The sequence below is a fragment of the Lolium rigidum genome, chromosome 6 (genome assembly GCF_022539505.1).
Source record: "Lolium rigidum isolate FL_2022 chromosome 6, APGP_CSIRO_Lrig_0.1, whole genome shotgun sequence".
Lineage (NCBI taxonomy): Eukaryota > Viridiplantae > Streptophyta > Magnoliopsida > Poales > Poaceae > Lolium > Lolium rigidum.
The window spans coordinates 17,389,821-17,396,927 of NC_061513.1; the positions used below are offsets into that span (position 1 = coordinate 17,389,821).

The 7,107-nt window shown below is 51.8% G+C and overlaps 1 pseudogene; it reads left to right on the forward strand.

Annotated features, from left to right (window-relative positions):
• LOC124662210 overlaps positions 1–4,257 on the forward strand; it is a 50,211-nt pseudogene extending 45,954 nt beyond the window's left edge.
• The last annotated feature ends 2,850 nt before the right edge of the window (positions 4,258–7,107 follow it).

Sequence of the window (7,107 nt, forward strand, 5' to 3'; positions counted from 1 at the left end):
CTACATGCCGCTGGATCCTCCAACCCTTTGTAAGGCCTAACTATTGCGGATATTAAACTAATCCTTGATGAATCAAGGAGCGACCGTAACGGATCAGATCTACTAAACGATGATCAAGCGAGGTGCCGTCCACTGCACCCATGATGAGGTACAAGGACGGCTAGATGCGCAAGGGTTGCACTACGAAAGCATATGATACTAAGAACAATGCTAACCCTAACACATCTATGATAACTACGTTGCTCGCCATCAAAAAGGCTTCGGCACGAGCAACGCATGAACAACTAGGCAGGCTCGTGCTGCCTAGATCGCGAGATGCGATCTAGGCAGCATGGTGCTTACCGGAGGAACCCTCGAGACGAAGGAGTTGGCGATGCGCCGAGATTGGTTTGTGTTGAACGTTGGTTGTTGTTTATTCCATAAACCCTAGGTACATATTTATAGTCCAGCGGACTTTCTAATGTGGGCGTGCACTAAACCGTGCACGAGATAAATTCTAACTTCTACGTAATCTACTATAAAGGTACACGGGCTAACTAGCCCAAACTTGATTAACAAGGCCGATTTACATATCTCTTCCACACGTATATCTTCAAGTCCGTCTTGATCGCGGCCCACCTCTGACTTGGTCAAATTCTGGTGATAACACATGCCCCCCTGGTTTTGATAATGATAATTGCAAAACCATACGCATTCTTCAAAGGGTCATGTCGTGGCAGAGCAGAACCGTCGCAGTACTGTCTATTACTATTTCTTTCGCATGCCTTGACAATCCTGGCAGTCTTTGAGCCATCGGCTTTTTTCCTCCACGTGATCGGCTTCTAGTTAACTTAGCCGATAGTCAAAGTCAAACAAATCCCCAAAGGAGCCGATGGCGTCGCACCGGCCCCTACCATATAACAAATAAGGGCAAACCTGGTTACCCTTCCAAACGGTCACCTGCAACCTCCATCTGAGAAAGTAAACCCAGATCCCCAAAATCCGCCACCTACGCGATCTCGCGAGCTTCAGATCTCAACCGCCCCAACTCCGCAGCGCATCAAATGGCGGAATCGTCCAACGCCGACACCATGGTCTCCGGCTTGAAGGTAACACTCCACCGCTTCTCCGCCATTAGGGCCAATATCGGGGTTGAACGAGAAAAACACCCGACTTAATGTTCTACTCCGTTATTGATTTTAGGTCTCCGACATCCTATTGCCGCATCCTTCTCTCCCAAATTCCATGTGTCTTGGCCCCCGCTCTTCGAGAGTCCTGCTCATTTAATCTCTGTGAAGCTAACGGAATCCCCTTCGTGAATCGGCACTTAGATCTGACCTCCTGGGCCGACCGCCTACGAGCCCGGCCTAACCCCCCGAAGGTTGGGTGTCATGGTACAATAGAGTATCCAAAACCCATTATGCCACACAGGAATCTATAGGGATAGCCGATGCCTTATCATTATCACTTGTCTCCTCTCGAGAAGAATGAAAATATTCGAAAACCATCGGCTACTTCAGGTACGATGCGGCCGAAGCTGCTTCATTTTCGGCCATGGCCCGATGACGCCAACCCTGGCTGGACGTGGCCATGATCACGGGCCTGGACATTGCGTCTCCAAGCCCTTACGCTTTTAAACTGCCGAAAGTCCCTTTCACCCTTTCTTCTAAAAAGAGTGTACCAGCTGGGGCGCCTATCTTGATCGTTATATGAAAACCAAAGGCCCCGTGACCGAGCGAGAACACACAGCCTTCCTAAACTTTTGGTTGGAACACTTCATATTCTGCGGCCCATCACTCGCCCCTACCAAGAACTACCTTTCCCTTGCCTATGAGCTGGCCAAAGGTACCCATCTCGGCATCGGCAAAGCTGTTCCTTGGAGAGGTATATCGATCTCTTCAAGCGATGTCCGTCAAGGCTGTTCTCTCGGAAGACGATCAAGGCCGGCGGCCCCCGGTGGTTTATTCAGCTATGGGCGCAGTTATACTTTCGGGATCAGATCCCGGACTTCCCGCCTTTGACCTCCTGCACCTTCCCGGATGTTAACGGGAAGGATATTCGATGCACCGAGTTATGGCCAAGCCTCGTACGGTCTCCCTGGCAGCGAGGTTGATCCCTAAGGAAGCGGCGGGGTGGTTCAAGATCTTTTTCCAAGGTTTGGACAACCCCCTGTTCTTTCCCTATACTGAAACGGAAGATTTTGAAAATCCAGTCTCCTTCCGATTGGGTAGCTTTGCCGATGACGATAGCACTCGGCACCTGTATTCCATCATGATCCGTCCTTGCTTTCTTCCTGTTGGGATGAGCACCTCAAACCGGATCATCAAACCTGGTTATGAGTGTTATCAACCGGTAGTGGTAGCCCGTCAGCTCGGTCTCGGGCAAGTGCCTCCGCACTTATTCTTACACCACCTGACTGCAAGTAGAGCCGAACTGCCTGACAATCTTACTAGTCATAGGTGCTACACCTTCTTTGATGCTTTGGTCCTTCCAATTCCTCACAACCTCCGTTTCTCCTCCACTACCGATGGCTTCGAGACTTGGTGGTCCATGTGGAAGACCCATGTTTTTAGGAGGGCGTTAGGACCGCAATTGAAACAACTTGACGCCACGCATGACCTCTCCGCTGACCAGGTACTATTCCTTAAAACATTTCTCGCAACCACTTAGTGGTGATCCGCCCGTGAACTGACTTCACCTCTTGGCAGGAACAAGACGGCCCAGCTCCCATGCAAGCTGATGGCTCTCCCTTTGACTTCCTTCCTCCGGCCCCAGTGGTCCTCTTCTGTCGGAGTTCGCCACCTCTGAAGAACGTTATAATGGAAGGCCAACCGATTTCACCAAAATCGGCTCCCAAAAGCAAAGCCTCCTTGGGGCCGGTTGCCCCCGAGCCTCGACCCGGGCGAGGGCGGCGGTGAGGAAGGTGGGCTGTCGGGGAAGACCACGACGCGCGGAACTCCTGCCCAAGCGGATTCGCGGGTAAGTATCATATCCCGATCGATCGCACTTGCCTTCCCAACCTTTGTAAGATGGTCGTACCCCTTCTTTCAGACTTCCACCGAAGAGAATTCCAGTGAGGGAGATCAGTCCAGTCCCAGGGACTCCTACTCACGCGGTACGGACAGATCCACCACACAGAGCCAGGCGGACTCGCCAACCCCGGCTTCTAGAAAAAGGTCGACTCCCGAACCCGCCGCTCTTCAGTCTTCAGTTCAGACGAGGTCGCGCATAAAGCGCCGATGTGTTCAAAGGGCTCGTGCGGGGTTGCAAACCTCTTCTCCTAGCCAGGAAGTTTCAAAGGTAACCTCCCTGACAGCTTGTGCTCCCTGTTGTCTTGTCACTAACTGGACCACTTTACCATTCCCCTTGCAGGTTAATGAGACCTCCAGCGGGGTCGTCGAAGAGGTGCGCATGCCATCTACTGCCCCTGGTCCCTCCAACTCGCCACGCGTGACGGATCATTTGTCCGACCGGCATACTTGCAAAGCCGATTGTTACTACCTCGGCTTCCCTTCCTTTCTTGGGAGAGGTACGCTCTCTTTCCTCTCTCTCCTTTTTTTTTATATATCTGCTGCATGCCCATACTTGTTCTTGTTCCTCCGTCGGGGGTGCGATCCTTCGAGCTTGCGACATTCGACCCCGATTCCATCGAGCCGGCCGCCCCTAAAACGGGTGAAGAGCCAAATCCTAGTGCGGTCGACGGTCCGCTCCGGCGCCTCAAAGTCCTGCTCTCCTCCCCGATTGACGCTCCGGTTGAGGACCACCGAGACGATAAGGGGCATCCTCGTGGACATCTTGCCTCGTCTCCCGGTGGCGCTGGTAGCTAAACTCCGGCCGACAGCGACCTTGTCGGTTTTCAAGTCAAGGGTGCGGTCGGCTCGTCAAAGGATTACTCTCCGCCGCGCCCAACTCCCGGCCGAGAGCTGATATTGCGAGAGAAATGCCGGCGGCTCAACGAGAAGAAAGCTGCTTTAGACGCAAAGACCGCCACTTCCACTCATAGTACCGGACTTGAGGCCCTACGCAAGGCGGCTGGAGGACCTCGAAAGGAGGGCCAGGGAGACCAAACAACTCATCCAAGACGAGGAATCCCTCATTGCTTGCTCCCGAAAGGAAGCACAAGGTCTCTCCGCTGATCTGAAGACCGACCTAGCTGAAATCCGTGCCCTAAGCAGCCAGCTGGTGATGGGGAGAGACGAGGACGACGAGGTCGAGATTGCTGAGGTGGATCGAATCCGTGCCGATGCTCTTCACGCTCTTAATGCATTTCTTCAGTAGGGCCTCTTCGCTGAACTGCCACTTGTAAACTTGTTTTTTTTTGTTAAGTCAACTGCTATGCATCGGCTCCGGTTGCATCCGAATTTCTTTTATATTCGGTTACCAAATTTTCTCCGCATATGTCCACCGGCGTCGCGCGCGCGCTTCCTGATTAGGTGCCCCCCGAGCCGATTACGCCGGTGACTTGCTGAAATCGGCTTTATGTTTAGCCAAGGTATTGTGGCGCGAACGTCGGCTTCATTAGGATCAACGTGGACTCCCTCCGGCGCCACCAACGACGCATCCCATTGTTCATTAGATCGACGTTGAGCACGGACCGGAAACACGATTTTAGCTGACTCCTAGAACCGGCTCATACGTTCGTAGGCCCACGAGAATCTGGTGATGCTATGCCACCTTTTCGAGCTCGTCGGGTAGAATTTGCTCTTGTATTGGTCACGGCGGTATGTGAGCCCCGCCGAGCTGACGCCAAAGGAGAATCCTAGCTTCCCTCCGCAGTGGTTAAGACCCACCATGTTGACACCAGAACGCGGGTGCATGTCTCCGTTGCTTGATGCCGCGCAGACGGGTTTCCCCACAGGAGCCGACGGGTTCAGCTCCGAGGACCACCTTGGCCTTGTTATGCCTCTTCTTGAGCTTGTCAGCCGGAGTGCTTTCTGCCATCTCTGGTGTAGATGGCGATGGGGTTGATGTTGAAGATTCGTGTCCCACCGGGCGTGCCAGAATGTGTTGACGTCAGAAACCCACCGGCGGGCAGTGACTGGCCAACACCGTAGAGCCGGGAACAACTTAGGGCTGCGGCTGGCCCCAGTCCCTCAGAGCGACGGCCCGCAAAGCCTCCTCGGTCGCGCGCCGATGCAAGCTGCAAGGGCGTGCCACCTGACCTATACCTGGTCGGGAAGGTGTGGATGATGCCTCGCTTAGTTTCCTGCGGGGCACACACGTACACGTTAAATACGAGCCTCGATCGGCTCTCGAGGTTGTCTCGTGAATCGGCTCATGGAGCCGATTCACCCATGATTCGTCCAAGGTGGCCGAATATATGGTGGTCCTGCTTGATCAAGATAAAGCGTATGAGATCCACGACGATCCGGGGTTTTCACCGCATAATCGGATCATCCTACTCACGATTGGGCCTCGCGCTCACGCACGGTGATCGTAAGCCAGCCCTAGACAAGGCCTAAAAACCAACACTAGGTTGATCCTCGGAACGTCCTGTCTAGGGGCAGCAAACTACACCCTACATGCCGCTGGATCCTCCAACCCTTTGTAAGGCCTAACTATTGTAGATATTAAACTAATCCTTGATGAATCAAGGAGCGACCGTAACGGATCAGATCTACTAAACGATGATCAAGCGGGGTGCCGTCCCTGCACCCATGATGAGGTACAAGGACGGCTAGATGCGCAAGGGTTGCACTACGAAAGCATATGATACTAAGAACAATGCTAACCCTAACACATCTATGATAACTACGTTGCTCGCCATCAAAAAGGCTTCGAGCACGAGCAACGCATGAACAACTAGGCAGGCTCGTGCTGCCTAGATCGCGAGATGCGATCTAGGCAGCATGGTGCTTACCGGAGGAACCCTCGAGACGAAGGAGTTGGCGATGCGCCGAGATTGGTTTGTGTTGAACGTTGGTTGTTGTTTATTCCATAAACCCTAGGTACATATTTATAGTCCAGCGGACTTTCTAATGTGGGCGTGCACTAAACCGTGCACGAGATAAATTCTAACTTCTACGTAATCTACTATAAAGGTACACGGGCTAACTAGCCCAAACTTGATTAACAAGGCCGATTTACATATCTCTTCCACACGTATATCTTCAAGTCCGTCTTGATCGCGGCCCACCTCTGACTTGGTCAAATTCTGGTGATAACATAGTGGTTCTGGTGTGTCTACAACACGCAACCGCGATATGCTTTGCCATACATGTGGTGGCAAGGGTCACTTCAAGAGAGATTGTCCTAACCGCAAAGTCATGTTTATCAATGAGGACAATGAGTATGAGACTGGAGATGATGTTGATCCAAATGCTCCAGACGATGATGACTATGATACTGATGGTGAAGATGCATATCCTTCTGATGCTCGCACCATTGTTGTGTCGCAGCGTGCTCTAAATGTGTTGCCTAGTGCATCTACTCAGCGCTGCAATTTGTTCCAAACCAAAGCTTTAGTTGGTCCTGACAAGGCTTGCAAGGTCATTGTTGATGGTGGGAGTTGCCGCAATTTAGCAAGCAAGGAGTTATGTACCAAGCTGAAGTTGAAGTATCTACCGCACCCGCATCCATATTATATTCAGTGGTTGAGCGACAATGGTGAGATGAAGGTAAACCACATGGTGCGTGTTGAGTTTGCGATTGGACTGTATAAGGATTGCATTGACTTTGATGTGGTTCCTATGACGGTTTGTCACCTCTTATTGGGTCGGCCTTGGCTCTATGACCGTTCCGTGCAACACAATGGCCGTGCCAATACATATCACTTGGAGTACAAGGGCAAGAAAATTAACTTACAGCCTATGTCGCCACAACAAATTGTCAATGAGTCTCGTCAGAAGATTGAAGTTAATTTGGAGGATGCACCTCTAGATAGGCGAGAGAATTGTAATGTCGTGAGTGATATAACGAAAAGTGAGAGAGTGAATTCCTTAGTCTCATTAGCCACCAAAGAAGACATGAGAGAATTTAGTGAGGATCCTACGGCCATGCCTCTTGTGCTTTTGTACAGGGGTACGGTTTTGGTTTCTAACGACATGACCCCTCTTCCTCTTGGTGTTTCTAGTGTTTTGCGGGAATTCGGCGACGTGTTTCCGGAGGAGGTACCCGCAGGACTACCAC